General features: G+C 35.7%; 1 protein-coding gene across 1 annotated transcript in view; it reads left to right on the top strand.

Annotated features, from left to right (window-relative positions):
• The window catches only part of FAF1 (Fas associated factor 1), a 475,350-nt gene that overhangs the window by 39,976 nt on the left and 414,312 nt on the right, over positions 1 to 21,062 (top strand). The window lies entirely within an intron of this gene.

The following is a 21,062-nucleotide window of genomic DNA, read 5'->3' as shown; positions in this document are numbered from 1 at the left end:
CAAAAACATTGGGTTTAATTTGTATAAACTGTGAATGGAAATGTCTCTCAAATCCGACTTGTGTATAGCATTGCCACTATTCCCTGCCTGCCTCCCCACCCCCTGTAATTTAAAAAATTGTGGTAAAGAACACAGATCATAAAATTTACTATCTTAATTTTCTTGAAATTTGTTTCTCATTGTTAAGATGAACATAATGGTATTCACTTTTTAGTGTTGCTAGGATTTAATGAGATAATGTAAGTTGCTTGGCTTACAATAAATAACTTGTTTGCTTTGAGTGGTAAGAGTTTTGTGTGGGAGTTCCAAATGATTTTGAATGTTCTCCATTAGCCTCATTTCCCTAGCTTGAAAATTAATGTCAGTTGAGTATTGCTGAGTTCTGACTGTTAACTTTTATATCTTATCTCTAGGTCTTAGGGTGAAAGAGAAGAAACCACCTGGAACAGACACCTCTATGTCTGATTCAAAAGGCTATGAATAAATTGGCTAGAATCCTAGCCTTTTATTGGTTTCTTGGGCTTTGGAGTGATAATTTAGTTCCATGAGTAATACTCAGAGAAGCAGATAACTTTGATTATTAATTTACAATATTTATAACTCATCAATACAACTTTTACACTTGATTTATTAAGTTAAATTTGTCTCAAAGAGCATAACCATTTTTGTTAGTCATCAATAAACTGAAGGGGGAAAACAGCTAATTGAAAGAGGAAGAATTTCTTCCAGGCCAGGAAAGTGCTTTCAAAGCCAGACTGTTATATGTCAATATAAAGTCAATATAAATGTAACTAGTAGAACATTTAGAACCTTGGTATTATATAACATACCTTATTTTTTACTTGATGTTCTTTTCTGTTCAGGATTTTATACATGTAGTTGTTGTCTGCTTAGGTTCCTATTGCTGTGATAGTTTCTCTAGCATTCCTTGTTTTTGATGATTTTGACAGTTTTCAAGAGTACTTGTCAGGTTGTCTTTCAGTTAGGATTTGTCTGATGTATTTCTCATGATTAGACTGGGGTGATGGTTTTTTGAGAGGAAAACCACAGAGATAGATTAACATTTTCTTTACTTGACATCATTGTTGATTTTGACCTTGACCACCTGGGTGGGATAAAGTTTGTTTTTCCACTATAAAGTTACTCCGTCCCTCCCTTTATATACTGTACTATTTGGAAGCAAGTTGTTATGTGCATCCTACCCTCAGGAGTAAGAAGTTATACTCTGTCTTTGTGAAGACTGAGTATCTACAAAAATTATTTGGAATTCTACATGGGAAGTTTGCCTCTTATTTGCATGTGTGCGTGCATGTGTGTGTGTATCAGTCAGAACTCATGGATATTTATTTTATACTTTGGGTTATAATCCAGTAACAATTTATTTTGTTGCTTGAATGTCCCAGTTTTGACTGTGGTCTTTCAGTGAATGACTACATTCTTCTTACATATCCTTATTGTTGTGTGTGTGTTTTGTATTTGAGCACTTACATGCTCTCTGGCACTGCAGCAGGGTATTCCAGGCTAATCTTCTATATTACCTGCCTCAATCCTAGAATCAGACATTACTCCAAGGAACCCTGGTTCATTTTATGGGGGAAAAGTCTTAGAAACTAAGATGTGGGTGCAGTGTTCTTGACTTTGACCTGCTTCCCCCAAAACATATCATAATTTCATGCATTCATGATGCTTTCTGTGTATATTGTTTCTCTCTACCTTTTTTCTGCCTGGAAACTCTACTTTCATCTTTCAAAAGCCTATTCAAGGACTACTTTCTCTGGAAAGTAGATTCTGAGTCATTTACTCTCTTTTGAAAAATCGTTTATGCATTTTGCATACTGTTACAGCCTATTTATTTATTTATTTATTTAAGATTTTATTTGATGGAGAGAGACGCAGTGAGAGAGGGAACAGAAGCAGAGGGAGTGGGAGAGGGAGAAGGAGGCTTCCTGCTGAGTAGGGAGCCTGATGTAGGGCTTGATTTCAGGATCCTCGGATCATGACCTGAGCTGAAGGCAGCAGCTTAAGTGACTGAGCCGCCCAGGCGTCCCTGTTAGTTTTTTTAAAGTTTTTATTTAAATTTCAGTTAACATACAGTGCAGTATTAATTTTGGGTGTATAATAGAGTGATTCAACACTTCCATACAACATCTGGTGCCCATCAAAATAAGTGCACTCCTTGATCCTCATCACCTATTTAACCCATTCCCCAACCACGTCCCTTCTGGTAACCATCAGTTCTCTCCAGTTAAGAGTCTGTTTCTTGGTTTGCCTCTTTCTTTTTTTTCCCCCTTTGCTCATTTGTTTCTTAAATTCCACATATGGGTGAAATCATATGGTATTTGTCTATCTCTAACTTACTTTGTTTAGCATATTGCTCTCTAGCTCCATCCATGTCGTTGCAGATGGGAAGATTTCATTCTTTTTGACAGCAGAGTAATATTCCATCATGTATATTATATATGTATATATATAGAGAGAATGTGTATACACACACACACATACACACCCCACATTTCTTTACCCATTTATCAGTCAGTGGACACTTGGGCTATTTCCATGATTTAGCTCTTGTTGATAATGCTGCTGTAACCATCAGTGTGCATGTATCCCTTTGAATTAGTATTTTTGTATTCTTTGGGTGAATACCTAGTATGACTGTTGGGTCATATATCCTCTTATAGTTTGTTTACATGTGTATTTGCCTTTCTAGACAGTGAACTTTTTCATGATGGTAGTTGGGGCGTTCTCATTATTTAAAAAAACCTACAAAAGAAACAAAAAAAAAACCATCTGTTTTTGCGAGGAAAAGAAGTAGTGGTGGTGATAGTTAAAGGGGGACTTGGGTGAATGGTTTTATTAAAATTAGAATCTGAAAGACAGAATACTGCTTACTGTACTTAAGTTCTTTTGCTTTTTTCCAACTGTCACTCAATGTCATTTGAAAAGGAAGACCCATTTTGTTGTCAGAATCACAATATGGTAAAAAAAAAAAAAAAAAACAAAGATAATAAATAGACCTCTAGGGATTATAAGCAGGAAAGGGTTTAATACAGAGAATTAGATGTTAATGAAATCTTTGGGTAAAGAAGAAAGACCTTTGCCTTCAGGAAATAATTGATTCTAGGAATAATTCAGAACTTCTGCCTGTGATCTTAACTATTGGCAGTTCTGAAGGCAGTGATTCTTAAGAGTGTACTTGGAGGCCACGGCAAACTTCATGTCTGTTCAAGGTTTTATCTTTTGCTGCAAGGAAGGATTTTATTTATTTATTTATTTGGGTCTTTACCTGGGATTAACTGTGAATCTGGGGGGTTTTTAATATACATGACAACTCCTATGACTGCCTTTCTCTAAAGGTGTCTTATTTTTATCATTTTTTGTTTAAAGCTGTGGTTAATGCTAACCAGGATGGGTGCTATTGTTAAAGAATTTGAGTGGGAGATATGAACTAAATAGATATAAATGTATGTATGTGTCAGTATATATTTATGTGTGTTTGAGGAAATTCCATTTGTTTTCAGGGAAAGCCATACATGTTGTTCACTTTGATATCTTACTAAATTTCTGCTTTTCGGTCACTTCTAATATTCCTGCTACTTGGTATTCTTGGTAAATAGTGCCTATTAAATATTGGTTTGGTTTTCTACTTCTGTGTGGTATTTGCAACATTGTTGGAAAATTAGGGAGTCTAGATTTCACAGTTTGAATATCTCTGAAGAATCTCTACCATATTTAAATGGCATTTCCTTGTAAACTAAAGTTTTGGGTTAGGAATTCTATTTTTTGTGTGACTTTGTATAAATAGCTTAGTCTTGCTCAATATTTGTCTAAGTATATGCCTGCTGTTTTAGATTCTTATTGCTGCTGCAACAAATTGCCATAAATTCATTCAGTGACTAAAAACAACAAATTTTTTTTTTCTCGTAGTTCTGGATACCTGAAGTCCAAATTATGATGTCACCAGGACAGTTTTCTCTGTCAGCACATAGCTCTAGTCTCTGCCTTGGTATTCATATCATCTTTTCTTCTGTGAAGGTGTTTATTTCAAAACTCCCTCTGCCTCTGCCTTTTTTTTTTTTTTATAAAGATTTTATGTATTTATTTGAACAGACAGAGATCACAAGTAGGCAGAGAGAGAGAGGGGAGGGGTAAGCAGGCTCCCTGCTGAGCAGAGAGCCTGATGTGGGGCTCGATGCGGGTCTTGATCCCAGGACCCTGGGATCATGACCTGAGCTGAAGGCAGAGGCTTTAACCCACTGAGCTACCCAGGCACCCCTGCCTCTGTCTTTTAAGAAACACATTTAGGGCCCACTCAGATAATCCAAGATAAACTACTCTCAAGACACTTAATTTAGTCACATCTTTAGCCATATAAAGTAATATCTCGGCCATATCTTTTCAGCCTGCCATACCTATAGTTAAGACAGCATTCTTTGCACAGTGCTATAGTGTGTTTCTGGGAACTTGCTGTAGTGATGGTCTTGTGCTTGGGAGTGGACACCCACTGCTTTGTAAACAGTACTTATAGGCTCCAACTCTTGAAGCACTTAAAATAGCTGTCACACACTCATTTTTTGGCCACTTTCATGGCCAAGTAGCTATCTTTTTCTCCATGGCCTTGATAACCCCAAATGGCTGTTGTTTGCCTTATGTCGTACACAGCAAAGTGACTAAGGGGCAGGCACTTTGAGATGCTTTCCAGCTGAGTCCCCGGACTTCAGAGCTTTGAGTTGTCTTCAGGCCTATTGCCTGAGCTGCAGTTAGTCATCTTCTACAACTCAGTGAACTTGCAGGTGATATCAGCCATGTGACAGTACTGGTGACTAGCTGGTTGTAATGTTACAGGAGTGGTTAAAAATGGTCACCTGAGAGACAAAGCTATCCACCTCTGAAGGAAGGCTGTTTCTTACTGTCTGTAATCCCACCTGATGTCCTTCACTGAAATGTTTTTCATGTTGAGGCCCATGCGGTAGTTGGGTAGGGCCTGTGGTGCATGCATCTATAAGAGACATGATCTCTGTGGGTAATGTTGCAGGGGGCAAAGGTCACTACCAATCTGTGCTTGACAGACACTGATTCCACTCAGTACATGGGCTTGGTGATGATGCCTCCCGTCTTGTAGATGACATGCCTGCAAAGGCTTATTGGTAGGGCAGGTTTGGGGGTGTGAAGAGAAGAGATAATGGAGTGTCATGCTTGCCACATTCACTTTTTTCCTGTTGATCTTCCAGTCTTTGAACCCATGTGTCTCACTGCTGGTAGTCAGCACGTTGTCCTTGTGCCAGCCTGAGATGGTCACAAAGGCTATAACTTCAGAGTTACTATCAGTCTTGCCCACATAGGCCATCACTTCCTTTATGATTTTCTCAAAGCACTCGTATGACTAAGATAATTATAAAATTATAATTGTAATATAAAATGCATTAAGATGAGAGAAAAATAATATAGGAGAGAGGTTTTTTTGTTTTTTTTAAAAGATATTTATTTATTTATTTATTTGACAGCGAAAGATCACAAGTAGGCAGAGAGGCAGGCAGAGAGAGGAGGATGCAGGCTCCCTGCTGAGTAGAGAGCCCAATGCAGGACTCCATCTCAGGACCCTGAGATCATGACCTGAGCTGAAGGCAGAGGCTTTCCCACTGAGCCACCCAGGCGCCCCGAGAGTTGTTTTAATACTTAAACAAAGTCTATTTCAATATGTTGTGTTAGGAATTTGTTTTTCTAGCTGGTTGCTAAGGAAACTTTTGACCTTTGTTTGACATTCTTTCTTTCTTTTTTTTTTTTTTTTTAAAAGATTTTATTTATTTATTAGAGAGCCACTGCACAGTTGGTGGGGAGAGGCAGAGGGATTGGGAGAAACAGACTCTCTACTGAGCAGGGAGCCTAATGTGTGGCTCCATCCTGGAATCATGATTTGAGCTGAAGGCAGACACCTCACTGACTAAACCACCCAGGCTCCCCGACATTATTTCTTTAAAGAAAAATTAAGAATTTTGAATTTAGATAGAAATTCACTTTAGTCATGTTTAAAACCTCTTCATACCACTTGCCTTTTTTTTAAAGTGACATAAATTTTTCAAAAACTTAGTGCTGTATAAAATTAGAATATTTTCCTCTTACCCAGTCACTTATTGGAGAGAGAGAGGAAAGCAATTGAAAGGCAGTAAGGTGAATGCATTTGTGAACTTAGAATTTTAAAAATAAAAAAAATCACTTTCAAAATTGGGGCATCTGGGGGGGCTCAGTCGGTTGAGCAGCTGCCTTGGGGTAGGGTTGTGGTCCTGGGGTCCTGGGATTGGGCCCCATCTGGCTCCTTGCTCTACAGGGAGACTGCTTCTCCCTCTCCCTCTGCTGATCCCCCTGCTTGCTCTCTCTCTTTCTCAAATAAATAAATAAAATCTTAAAAAAAAATCAAAATTTAAAATGAAGTATATACTAATTTTATATGTGTATCATCTGAAATAGACCCTGCTGTGTCAAATCAGACCTAATACAGTGGTATAGATATGAAGACAATATAGTACATGCACTGCAAAAATACATGAAACCAAAAAGGTAACATTACATGTAGCCATAAGATAGTCAAATTTTTTTCTCTACATTGATTTACTCAAATATTTATTTAACATCTATGTGCTAGGCACCATGCTGAGTAGTTGGGGATACATTCTATTGAAATCTGCTGGTCATACAAACTAATATGAAGATTTGGAAGAAAAATCTGATAAACCAGGAAAAATTGAAGATGTGAATATCTTACAGCCTATTAAGTTTATATTTGAAGATGTCTTAAACACATTAAGTTATATTTAAGGTGTGTCTATACCAGAAAAAACACTGGTGGTTTTTATAATGTACTAAAGGATAGATTCAGATTGGTAAGATTTATCTAAGACTTTGTATCTGAATTTATATATGTAATGTAAAAATATAAAATATGCTGATGTAACTCTCAGATTGTTAGGGAAGGAAGAAGGAAAGCATGTAAAATAGAGAAGGATTAGGGACTTAAACCATCTGTTAATTTTTCTTACTTAAAAAATGGATTTGAAATATATATGGCAAATAATAAAATTGTTAAATGTGGGTGGAGGGGTATACCAGGGTATGGGATGTTTTTCTTTTTATGTTCAAGAAATTTTATTATAAAAAGGAAAGAAAAATAGTTAATGATAGACTTTCACATAGTGTGAAAGATGGAGCTAAAGACTCTCTTTTAATGCTTAATAAAATCAACGAACAAAATAAAACAGCAACAACAACAAAAAATTAAACATGTTCAAACAGAAAGCAAGAAAGCAGAGTGCCCAGATACTAGAACTCAAAAGGGAAATCACTGCCATTGGAATGGGCAGTTGCTGAAGGCAGATGGTCTTTTGAACTTCATATAGATACTGTATTGCTGGACACTGATCTCATGCCTGGAGTTGAAGAATAAGGCCTCAGGCCTGTATAAGCAAGGAGTTATAAAAGCCTGGTATATATATATATATATTATATATATATATAATATATATATATATATATAATATATATATATTTATATATATATATATAATATAGTATCTGGTAAACTTCTACCCGTCGATTCAGGGATGTGGTCTATATATATAGTATCTGGTCAAATTCTACCCGTCGATTCAGGGATGTGGCAAAGAAAGAGAGTATTGACTTAGGAATGTTGGTGGAAAGGGATCATCCACAAAAAACTGGAACTACAGGATTGTATCAAAAGGTTAAGACTCTGGATTTAAATAAGAAATAAGAATAAAATGAATAAGAAATAAGAATAAGACAAATAAGAACTGGTCTGGAACTTACAAAATGCCTAAAGTTTCAACCAAGGTAAATGCAAGAGACACTTTATAAGGACACCACCAAACTCAAAGCATGAAAATAAATACTGCTGAAGATGAACTTAATGTCAGCAATTACATGCCACAGAGAAGCCACTCAGTCAGCAGATAGCAAAACTGAAGAACTAACAGCTTAAGAATTGATAACAATCTCAAAGAGACTTTGAAATAGATATTTAAAATATGTAAAGTAACAGAGAATAGAATTCATAAGATAGAGAAAGGGTATAGTTGACAGTTACAGAATGGATTTTAAAAAGAAACTGTGGGCGCCTGACTGGCTTAGTTGATAGACCATGCAAATCTTGATCTAAGGGTTGTTAAGTTCCAACCCCACATTGCATGTGGAGCCTACTTAAAAAATAGAATAGTTAAATAGAAAAAGAGAATCTGAAAGCCCTGAAAGGAAAAAAACAAAACAAAACTGAATAGATGAGTAAATTGGAAAGCTACATAGTTAAAAAGTGAAATAGGATGTAGATTAGAGAAAATCATCACAATAAAATACAGAGAGCATTTAAACGATGACATAGAGGCTAGAATGAGATGCAGCTACATGGTAAGTAAGAGATACCCTAAGGGAGAATAGATTATAGATAAGGGAGAATAGATACGATAAGGGAGAGATAATATCCAAGTAAATAAAAGTGGAGGATGTTTTAGAAATATAAAAGTACCCTTAAATAGTCAAACATTGTGCCAGAATAGCAAAATCAAAATAACTGCTAAATTCTTTATAAAGTTTGGAGACTAGCCCTTTATCTGGTAAGTGATTTGAAATGTATTCTCCCACTCTCTAGGTGGCCTTTTAGTTTTGTTGACTGTTTTCTTTGCTGTGCAAAAGCTTTTTATCCTGATTAAGTCCCAGTAGTTCATTTTTGCTTTTGTTTCCTTTGCCTTTGAAGACCCGTCTAGCAAGACTGGGCTGTTGCTATGGCCGAGGTCGAAGAGGTTGCTGCCTGTGTTCTGTAGAATTTTGATGGTTTCCTGTCTCACATTTAGGTCTTTCATCAATTTTGAGTTTTTTTGTGTATGTATGTATGGCATAAGAAAGTGGTCCAGTTCCATTCTTCTGCATAGGGATGTCCAGTTTTCCAACAACACCATTTATTGAAGAGATTGTTTTTCCATTGGATATTCTTTCCTGCTTTGTTGAAGATAAGTTGACCATAGAGTTGAGAGTTCGTTTCTGGGTTCTCTGTTCTGTTCCACTGATCTATGTATCTGTTTTTGTGACAGTACTGTAAGTTCTTGATGATTATAGCTTTGTAATACAGCTTGGAGTCTGGAATTGTGATATCTCCAGCTTGGTTTTCTTTTTCAGCATTCCTTTGGTTATTTGGGGGTTTTTCCCAATTTGTTTTCCATACAAATTTTAGGATTATTTGTTCCAGCTCTGTGAAAAATGCTGCTTGTATTTTGATAGAGATTGCATTGAATGTATAGATTGCTTTGGGTAGTATAGAGATTTTAACAGTATTTGTTTTTCCAACCATGAACATGGAATGTTTTTCCATGTCTTTGTGTCTTCCTCAATTTCTTTTGCAAGTGTTCTGTAGTTTTCAGAGTACAGGCTCAATACCCCCAAAACCCCAAAAAATCCAATCAAGAAATGGGCAGAAGACATGAACAGACATTTTCCAAAGAAGACATTCAAATGGCCAACAGACACATGAAGAAATGCTCGGCATTACTCGACATCAGGGAAATACAAGTCAACCACAGTGAGATACTAATTCATGTCTGTCAGAACGGCCAAAATGAACAGCTCAGGAATTAACAGATGTTGGTGGGGATGTAGAGAAAGGGGGGACTCTCTTACACTGTTGGTGGGAATGAAAACTGGTGTAGCCATGCTGGAAAACAGTATGCAGGTGCCTCAAAAAGTTAAAAATAGAACTATCATCACTTTTATTCAACATTTTACTGGAAGTTCTATCCAGTGCATTAAGTCAAAGAAAGGAAGTGAAAGACTTCAGTTTGTGAATTGAAAATAAGAAATAAGTATTCTTATGGTTATATTGACATGGTTTTGTGCAGTTAAAATCATAAGGAATCTACAGAAAAGCTACTGAAAGTAAATCAGTATATAATTTTAAAAATTTAAAAATAACTTTAAAAGAAGAATACCACTTATAGTACCATTCAGAAATCACTTAGAGATAAATTAAAACACATATGGGATAAATTTTACTGGGAAAATAAAATTTAAATTAATGTGGACAGATTTTTATTCATCAGAAGTCTCAGTATTGTTAAGATACCAGTTCTCCCCAGTGGATTATAGAGTCACTGCAATCCCAGTAAAAATCTTAGCTGGCTTTTTTTTTTTTTTTTTTAAAGATTTTATATATTTATTTGTTTGACAAGTAGAGATCACAAGTAGGCAGAAAGAGAGGAAGGAAAGCAGGCTTCCCACCGAGGAGAGAGCCTGATGTGGGGCTTGATCCTAGGACCTTGAGATCATGACCCAAGCCAAAGGTAGAGGCTTAAACCATTGAGCCACCCAGGCAACCCCTTAGCTGGCTTTTTGGATAGAAATTGACAAACTGATGCTAAATTTATATGGAGAAGAAAAGACCTACGATAGCTAAAATTTCTTAGAAAAGCAGCAGATACTTATCTCTTTCCAAGATTTACTATAAATTTACTATAAATACAGTATCCTTACTGGCAGGAGATTAGATGTATAGATGAATAGAACACAGTAGAGTCCATAAATGGATTCCCAGGTATAACTAATTGGTGATAGTTGCCAAAGTATTCGGTAGGGAAAGGGCTTTTCTTCCTTTTAAAAAAATTGTGGCCAGTTTCACATAACATAAAATTTACCATTGAAAATTGGACCCCTCATATACTGAATGGGAAGGTAAAATGATTCATGCTGTGGAGAACAGTTTGATGACTCCTCAAAAAGTTAAGCATAGTTACCATATGACCCAGCATTTCTACTCTTTGATATATATATATCTCCAAGAAAATTAAAAAATTCTATCCAAACAAAAACATGTACATAAATGTTCATAGCAGTATTTATTCTTAATAGTCAAAATATAGAGACAACCCAACTGTCCCATCAATGGATAAATGGATAAAAAATGTACTATAGACATACATAAAAGGAATGAAGTATTGATACATGCTATACTATGGATGACCTCAAAAACATACTAAGTGGAAAACCCAGACACAAAAAGTCATACATTGTATGATTCCATGGATATGAAACCTCCAGAAGTGGTAAATCTAGAAATAGGAAGCAAATTGGTTATTGCAAGGAAATGGGAGGAAGAAAGAATGGGGAGCAACTATTAACAGGCTTTCTTTCAGAGTAATGAAAATGTTTTGGAACTTGATAAAGGTGGTGGTTGTACGATCCTAAACATAGTGAATTGCTACTGAATTGTACACTTTAATTTTATGTTACATGAATTTCACTTCAATTTTGAAAGATGTGTTTCTTCATGGTAAGGGGCTCACTTGTAGTATAAAATAATATCCCTTGTTTTAAAAAACCGGTATTCTATCTAGGAGAGCAAGGGTAGAACCAGATATATGTTCAAGGAAAGGTGTAGGCAAGAAATGGGAAATGAAGAGACCAGTAGGACATATACTAAAAAATAGGAGCCAAAAAGTTAATGTACTTTCTAATTGTTAATGACTAATTCTGAATGAGGGACACTTAACAGCAGTCTAGAACTATAAAAAGAACCATACAGAGGAAATATATTTAAAGAACTGGCCTATCTTTTGTGGCAGAGAAAGAAACTAGTTTGTGGTGCCTGAAGGAATATTCTGAGTCTTTCTCACTTTAGGAGATCTCCTGGGGGAAAAAAAACTGATCCAGAAAAATCCAGCATATGCAATAATAAATAATGAAAAAGGGAAGGGCACTGCGTCAGTATCCACTTGTCTCTGCACTGTAACTGTACTTTACCTATTGAATTGTTTTGGCACCTTTTTCAAAAATCATTTGGCTATAGATGTATGGGTTTATTTCTGGACTCTCATTTCTGTTGTATTGGTCTATATGTCTGTCCTGTATCCATATCACTCTGGATACTACAGCTTTGAAATCAGAATTGTGAGTCTTTTGACTTTGATTTTTTTTCCTTTTACCTCAAGATTGTTTTCACTCTTTTTAAAAGATTTTATTTATTTATTTGACAGACAGAGATCACAAGTAATCAGAGAGGCAAGCAGAGAGAGAGAGGAGGAAGCAGGCTCCTCGCAGAGCAGGGAGGGGAGGGGGGCTTGATCCTAGGACCCTGGGATCATGACCTGAGCTGAAGGCAGAAGTTTTAACCCACTGAGCCACCCAGGTGCTCCAAGATTGTTTTCACTCTTCTGGCCCCTTGCATTTCTCTTTGAATTTGAGGATCAGCTTTTCCATTTTACAAAAAAGGCTGTGGGAATTTTGATAAGGATTGCATTGAATATGTACATTTCTTTGGGTAGTATAACCTCTTAATGGTACTAAGTCTCCCAAGCCATGAACACTGGATGTCTTGTCACTTATTTAGGTTTTTAAAAATCTTGCTGAGCAGTGTTTTATAGTTTTCAGTATATACGTCTTTTACTTCCTTGGTTAAATTTATTTATATATATTTTATTCATTTAGACCATATCATAAATGGAATTATTTTCTCAATATCCTTTCCAGATTATTCATTGCTAGTGTATGGAGATACAACTAAATTTTGTGTATTGATCTTTTATCCTGAAGTTTTGCTGAATTTATTAGCTGTAACAGTTGTGTGTGTGCGCGCGCGTGTGTGTGTATGTGTGTGGTCCTTTTGATTTTCTATGTCTAAGATCATCATATCTGGGAATAGAGGTAGTTCTACTTTTTCTGATTTTGATGTCTTTTATTATTTTTTTCTTGCCTAATTCATCTGGCTAGAATTTCCAATATAATGTTGCATAGAAGTGGCAAGGATGGGTTTTCTTACCTTGTTCTTGATCTTAGGGTAAAGGTTTTTAGTCTTTCATCATTGAGTATGCTGTTAGTTGTAGGTTCTTCATAAATATCTTTTATGTCAAAGAAGTTCCCTTTTATTCATAATTTACGTGCTTTTATTATGAAAGTTTGGATTTTTCAGATACTTTTCCTGCATTGTTTAAACTGATTTTGTTTTGTTTTGTCTTTCTTTCAGTCTTTATATGGGTGTAATGATTCCTCTGTGTTGAACCACTTTTGCAATCCTGGAGTTTGTGTATTGATATATATAAATCTCCTTTTAATATATTCTGGCTTGCTAGTATTTTGTTGAGGATTTTTGCATCTATATCCACAATGGATATTGGTCTGTAGTTTTCATTTTTTGTGCTCTCTTTGTCTGACTTTGTTACTGGGATGCTTCTGACCTCATAGAATGACTTAGGAAGTTTTCCTTTGTTAGTCTTTTGGGGAAGATTTATAGGATTAGTGTTAATTCTTTAAATGGTAGAATTCAGCAGTGAAGCCATCTGGTCCTTGGTTTTTCTTTACTGGGATGCTTTTGATTACTGATATAATCTGTTTGTTATAAGTCAGTTTGGATCTTCTATTTCTTCTTGAGTCAGTTTTGGTAGATAGTATGTTTCTAGGAAATTCTTTCATTTCATATAGGTTATTTAATTTGTTGACATACAGTTATTCATAGTGTTATTTTCATTTTTATTTCTGTGAGGTTAGTAGTCATATTCCTACTTTCACTTCTGGTTTTTGTAATTTGAGTCTTCTCTCTTTTTTCCTTATTCAGTCTAGCTAAAGGTTTGTCAGTTTTGTTAATCTTTTTGAAGAATTGATCTTTGTTGATATTCTTTTTTTTTCTATTCTTTGTTTTATTAGTCTCTAATTTTTATTATTTTCTTCCTTTTGCTGGCTTTAAGTTTAGGGTTTTTTTTTCTGTTTTTTTAAGGTATAAAGTTAGATTATTGATTTTAAATCTTTTTTGATTTAAGGTTTTATTTGACAGAGAGAGTGTGTGTGTATGTGCAAGTCGGGGGAGGAACAGAGGGAGGGAGACAAGCAGACTATGCACCTATGCACGGAGTACAGAGCCACATGCTGGGCTCGATCCCATGACCCTGAGATCCCATGACCTGAGCTGAAACCAAGAGTTGCACGCTCCACTGACTGAGCCATCCAGGTGTCCCCTAAATCTTTCTTTAAAGCAGATAATTTACAAGTGTAAATTCCTTTTTGGTCATAAGATATTTTGTATGATTTCAGTCTTTTAAAATTCATTGAAAGTTGTTTTCATATGTTTCATCTTAGGAAATGTTCCATTAACACTTAAGAAAAATAGTGTTTACGTTGTTTTTGGGTGGAGCATTCTACAAATATTGTATCTAGTCAGTTTATACTATTTTTCAAGTTCTCTCTTTCCTTACTGATATTTTTTTAAAAAAGACTTTATTTATTTGAGAGAGAGCGAGCATGAGAGTGGAGAGGGTCAGAGGGAGAAGCAGACTCCTTGCAGAGCAGGGAGCCCAATCTGAGACTCCATCCTTGGACTCAGGATGATGAAGGCAGTTGCTTTACCAACTGAGCCACCCAGGCGCCTTCCTTACTGATGTTCTGTTGAGTTCTGTCCTTTATTGAAGGTAGGATTTTGGTATCCTGTTACTGTTACTGTAGAACTATTTCTCCTTTCAATTCTGTCAATTTTTTCTTCATTTACTTTGGAGGCTCTGTTATTAGGTATGTATATATTTCTTATTTTTATAAGATAAATTGTTTCTTTTATCAGTGTATAATGTCCTTTTTATTCTCTTATAAAATTTTTGGATTTAAAGTCTACTTTACCTGATATTAGAATAGCCGTCCAACCTTTCTTTTGGTTACTAATTGCACATATATTTTTTCCATTCTTTCACTTTTCACCCCTGTGTCTTTGGATCTGAAGTGAGTCTTTTGTAGACAGCGTATAGTTGGATCATGTCTTTTTATCCATTCTGCTTATCTCTGCCTTCTTATTGGAGAGTGTAATCCATTTACACCTAAAGTAATGCCTTTAGTTTGGATATTTTGCCGTTTGTTTTTGGCATGTCATTCTTTTCCCTTCAATTTTCTCGATTCTTTACTATCTTCTTTTTGTTTAGTTGACTTTTTTGTATTGAACTGTTTTGATTCCTCTTTCATTTCTATTTCTGTAAGTTATTTTCTTAGTAGTTACTCTAGGGATTATAGCCTCTCCAATTTATAACGATCTTTTTTTTTTTTTTTTAAGATTTTATTTATTTATTTGACAGAGAGAGAGATCACAAGTAGGCAGAGAGGCAGGCAGAGAGAGAGGAGGAAGCAGGCTCCCCACTGAGCAGAGAACCCAACGCGGGGCTCAATCCCAGGACCCTGGGATCGTGACCTGAGCTGAAGGCAGAGGCTTAACCCACTGACCCACCCAGGCGCCCCTATAACGATCTATTTTGAATTAATACCAGCTCAGGAGTGCGTGGGTGGCTCAGTCGTTAAGCATCTGCCTTTGGCTCAGGTCATGATCCTAGGGCCTTGGGATTGATTGGGCTCCCTACTCAGCAGGAACCCTGCTTCTCCCTCTCCCATTTCCTCTGCTTGTGTTCCCTCTCTCACTGTGTCTCTATCAAATAAATAAATAAATAAATAAAATCTTTGAAAAAAAAAAACAAAACCCCACACAAACCCTTAGCCTTTGTAGTGTATAAAATCTTTTCCTGTATAGCTCCATTTCTCCTTCTTTATGTTATCACATCTTTATACATTCTGTGCTCATTAATGTCAGTTTATAATTTTTATTTTATGCATTTGTTTGTGAAATCATGTAAAAAAATAAGTTATAAACCAAAAATACAGTAATACTGGCTTTTGTATTTACCTATGTAATTACTTTTACCAGTGTTATTTATTTCGTTTTAGGGTTTCCAGTTACTGTCTCAGGTCCTTTTGTTTCCCCTAGTGGACTTCCTTACTATTTCTTGTAGCATAGGTCTAATAGTGACAGCCTCCTTTAACTTTGTTCATCTAGGAATGTCTTAATTTTCCTTTTAGATGTAAAGGATCAAAGGATCAGCTTTTTGCTTTTGGTTATTGTGTATGTGTGTATGTGTCTCTGTGTGCGCGCTTCTTAAAATTTTAAATTTTTAAAATTTATTTTTTAAGTTTTATTTTATTTAAATTCAGTTAATTAACATATAATGTATTATTTAGTTCCAGACGTAGAGTTCACTGTTTCATCAGTTGCATATAAACCCAGTGCTCATTGTATCACATGTCCTCCTTAATAGTCATAACCCAGTTACTCTATCCCCCCTCTTTTTTTGGTACTTTAAATATATATCATGCCTCTGCTTTTTGGCATTTATAATTTCTGGTGAGAAATTAACAGTTAATTTTATTGGGGAATCTCTCGTGCATGAAGTACTTATTTCTTTTATATTTTCATGATTCTTTTTGGCTTTTGATCTCTCAATTGTAATTGTTTTGGTATGGATGTCTTTGCATTTATTCTTTCAGGACTCTGTTGAATGTTTTAAATGTGTAGTTTCTTGTTTTTTTTTTTTTTTTTACCAAATGTAGTTAAGTTTTTAGCCATTATTTCTTCAAATATTCTTTCTGCTTCTTTATTTCTTCTCATTCAGGAGCTTCCTATTATGACTCTATTGGTACGTTTGGTGGGGTCTTACACATCTCTTCAGCTTTGTTCATTTTTCTTTGTGCTCCTCAGACTGGATAATTGCACTTAATCTACCCTCAAGTTCTCTGATCCTTCTTCTGTCTTCTCATAGTTACTATTGAAACTCTGTGGTTAAATTTTCATTTCAGTTATTGTACTTTTCAGCCCCAGAATTTTTTTCTTTGATTCCTTTTGAACTAATTTGTATCTCTTTACCAATAGTCTCTATTTGTTGTGCATTGTCTTTTTGGTTCCCATTAGCTCTTTGTCCATGGATTCTTTGAACTCTGAGAATATTTAAGATGATGATTGAGTCTTTGCCCAGTAAGTCTGATGTCTCTTCTTCCTCATAGACAGTTTCTGTCAGTTTCTCCTTTGAATGGGTCATACTTTCTTATTTCTTAGCATACATTACAATTTCCTTTTTGAAAAATGATCATTTTAAATATTGTGTAACTCTGGAAGTTAGATTCTTCCTCCTCTACCTATGGTTTGTTTTTTGTTGCTTTCTGTGGGTTGTTTTCTGTAGCTTGGGTTGTTTTCTGTTTGTTTACTGACTTTTCTAAACTATTTTTATAATTTTTTTTGGTGATGAGCTGTCTCTGTCTCAAGTCTGCTTGGGCTACCATGACAACATACCATAGAAAAGATTTATATTCTCATAGTTCGAAGGGTGAAAGTGAGATCGTGTTGCTCCATGATTGATTTCTGGTGAGAACTCTCTTCCTGACTTGCAGATGGCCACCTTGTCCCTTAGCTCTCACATGGCAGGGAGAAAGAGAAAGGCAGAGAGGCAGAGAGACACAGAGAAAAAAAACACCTACTGGTGTCTCTTCTTATAAACTGCACTAATCCCATTATAGGGGGCACTAATCCCATTATGAGGGCCCCACCTTCATGACCTCATTTAAACCTGATTATCTCCCAAAGGCCCCCCTCCCCATCTCTAAGTACCATCACAATGGGGATTAGGGATTCAGCATATGAATTTTGGTGTGTATATGGGTGTGGGGCACAGATATTCTGTACATAAAACTCTCTGAAATCTTTTCTTCTTTAGCTGTGGTCTGCTAGTAGTAGGAGAGAGGTTTCCTTGAGTATTTTAAGTAAAAAAAGAAAAGAGAAAAGAGAAAAAAAAAAGAGAAGAAAGAAAAATCCTTTCTTAGTCTTTGCACACTGGCTTTGTCTAACACTTAGGCTGTTTACTAGTGTGTCTTTACTTCCTGTTTCTGCTAAGCCTAGAGATGAGCGAGTGGTTTTCTCAGGTCTTTTCTGACTAGGTTTCTTGCTTGCACGTATGTATGGCTTTCTAAATTCCCAGTGTTTTTTAATGTCCTAATTTCCCAAAGAAACCCTTGCCATTTTTTCTTTCAGGTTTTTGGCATATCTTGTTGTTCACTTTAACTGGAATATTTTTTCTCAGGTGGCAATGCATTTTTCATTTGCCTTAAAAATTTTTCTGAAGAATGCCCTCTGCATAGCTGCTCTTCTGTACTAAGAGATTTTCAAGTTGTTAAAATAAAGGGGAGAGCCTTGAGTCAGTCCTGCAGGTAGCCCTGCACAGGCCACAGCAGACAAACACAAATTCTTTGAGAACAGAGTCTGCTCTGCTCCATTTAGAACCAGCGACCAAGGTTCAGCTGTTGAAATGTGGGCTAGTATATTCAAGACTGCCACAGCCAGGAGTGGGGAAAGGGAAGTAAAAACATCATAAAGCTTTCGCCTGTTTTGAAGTACCTTTTTCATGTATCAGCATTTGTTTGGTTGATGTAAACTTTTGACTAATTTCCAGAGTTTTGAGAAATTTTATTCTGACACCATTTTTAGGTGTTTCTATGGAGGGGATAGCCTCTTGGAACTACCTCCTACATGTTTTTCTGAGGGAAAAAAGGATGATGTCATTGAGGAAGTATTTTTGCTGGTGCTTTCTGATATTTGTTGCTGTTAGGCTCACAGTTACCCCCTATAGTTTTTCTCTCCTGTTACCCCTGTGCAACTTCTGCCCTATCTTAATTCTTCTTAGCTGCTTTTATTAGTATTTTAGAACCTTTCGTTATCCCTGTTTTTTTCATTTGGCTTAAAATAAAGACCACATTTTTTTTATGTCTTGTTTGCTTTGTTGCATTTTTATGGTATCAAGGAATCAAATTCTGTCCTGCCTTGCTCCCCAAATGTCCCTCTTGGTGCTTGTAGTCAACCCTTATTCCTACCCTAAGCCTCTGGTAATAATATGTTCTTTGTTTTTATAATTTTGTCTTTTCTAAAATGTCACATAGTTGGAATTACACAGTATGTATCCTTTTGAGATTGGCTTTCACTTAGCATAATGCATTTGAGGGTTTCTCCACATTGTTTTGAGTTGTCAATAATTTGTTCATTTTTGTTGCTGAATAGTTTTCTGTTGTATGAATGTATAGTTGAAGGACATTTGGGCAGTCTTCTATTTTCACTGATTATGAATAAAGCTGTTGTAAACTTTCATTTTATAATTTCATGTGGACGTGATTTCTTTAGGGTAAGTAAATACCTAGGAAGTGGGATTACTGTGTCATAACTTTCTTAGAAATTGCCTGTTTTGTAAAGTGGCCAAATAATTTTGAGATACATTTGTACATCACACATATGTCAGTGTAGAGAGTTCTGTTTTTTCTGCATCCTTACCATCACTTTATATTGTTAGTGTTTTGGATTTTAGCACTCTAATGCACAGAAGTGGAATCTCACTGTGTTTGTTTTACATTTACCTATTGACTAATGCTGTTGAGCATTTTTTTGTGTATATTTGTGGATCTTCTTTGGGGCAGTTTCTGTTGAAATCTTTTGCTATTTATTATTTATTTTAATTGAGTTTTGAGAATTCTTATATTGTAGTTACTCGTCCTTTGTTAGATGTGTTTTGTAGTATTTTCTTCCAGTCTATGGCTTGCCTTTTCGTTCTCTTAATGGTGTCTTTCAAAGAGCAGTAGTTCTTTCTTTTAAAGAAGTCCATTTTATAAATTTTTAGGGTTTTGCTTTTGCTCTTGTATCTAAAACTCATGAAGATTCCTTCCTATGTTTTCAGTATTAAAAATAGAATGAAAGTCATAAATGTAATTGAAAACTTTTTAGTATCCATGTTAAAAAAATTAAAGAGAAGCAGGTGAAATTAATTTAAACATTAAAAAAAAGGATTTTATTTATTTTTATTTATTTGACAGAGACACAGTGAGAGAGGGAACACAAGCAGGGGAAATGAGAGAGGGAGAAGTAGTCTTCCCGCTGAGCAGGGAGCCCAACATAGGGCTCAATCCCAACACTCTGGTATCATGACCTGAGTCAAAGGTTGACACTTAATGACTGAGTCACCCAGGTGCCCCTAAACATTATGTTTTAATTAGGCCAACATTTTCAAAATGGTTGTCTCAATACACATTGAATAGAAAATTATTATTTTTATGATATTTAAAGATTTTATTTTTAAGTAATCTCTGTATCCAGTGTGGGGCTTGAACTTATAACCTAGAAATCAAGAGCTGCATGCTCTACCAATTGAGCCAGCTAGATGCCACAAAAAATTAATAACAAGTATTTACATTTTTATTTTTGTACTGAATCCTGTCCTTATGTGTATTTAACATAGCACATCTTAAGTCACTTGAGGCACATTTCAGGGTCTTACTAGCCATGTATGTCTAGTGGTCACCATAAGCAGATGGCACAGATCTGCAAGTCTTAGAGTTTTAGGTTTTACTTTAAATCTGTTATTTATTTTAAGTTAAATTTTGTATAAGGTATATAAAGTATGGATTGCATGTCTTTTTTTTACATGGTTGTCTGTGAGAAACTTTTTTTTTTAAAGTAGGCTCCAGGGGCGCCTGAGTGGCTCAGTGGGTTAAAGCCTCTGCCTTTTTGGCTCAGGTCATGATCCCAGGGTCCTGGGATAGAGCCCCGAGTTGGGCTCTCTGCTCAGCAGGGAGCCTGGTCTCCTCCTTCTCTCTCTGCCTGCCTCTCTGCCTTCTTGTAATCTCTCTCCGTCAAATAAATAAATAAAATCTTGAAAAAAAAAAGTAGGCTCCATGCCCAGTGTGGAGCCACATTGAAACTTTTTATAGGGGCGCCTGGGTGGCTCAGTCGGTTGTGTCTGCTTTTGGCTTAGGTGGTGATCCCAGGGTTGTGGAACAAGTCCCTGCTGAGCAGGGAGCCTGCTTCTCCCTCTCCCTCTGCCTGCTGCTCTGTCTACTTGTGCTCTTTCTTTGTCAAATAAATAAATAAAATCTTAAAAAAAAAAGAAACTTTTTAGTAAAAGTTGTTTTGGGCAATTAGAAATCTCCAGATCATTCTGGGCTCCAAAGTTCAACATTTAGATATGCTTTCTTTTATTGCTTTAATTTATTGTCTTTTATTTCAGTGTAATGTAAATTTATTTTATAATTAACAATTTTGAAACCATATTTGTAAAATGCTCAGAAGTGTTAGGTATTTAGTGGCTTTATTCATATGCCTTTTTAAAAGTGAAATAGCACATTTATGCTTTTTATTTTTTTAAGATTAACCTCTTCATTCCCAAAGTTGTATCTAAAATTTTCACTTT

The sequence above is a fragment of the Neovison vison genome, chromosome 2 (genome assembly GCF_020171115.1).
Source record: "Neovison vison isolate M4711 chromosome 2, ASM_NN_V1, whole genome shotgun sequence".
In the NCBI taxonomy this organism is placed as follows: Eukaryota; Metazoa; Chordata; class Mammalia; order Carnivora; family Mustelidae; genus Neogale; species Neogale vison.
Note: the sequence above shows the minus strand (reverse complement) of the source record. Positions and strands in the feature narration are given on the sequence as shown.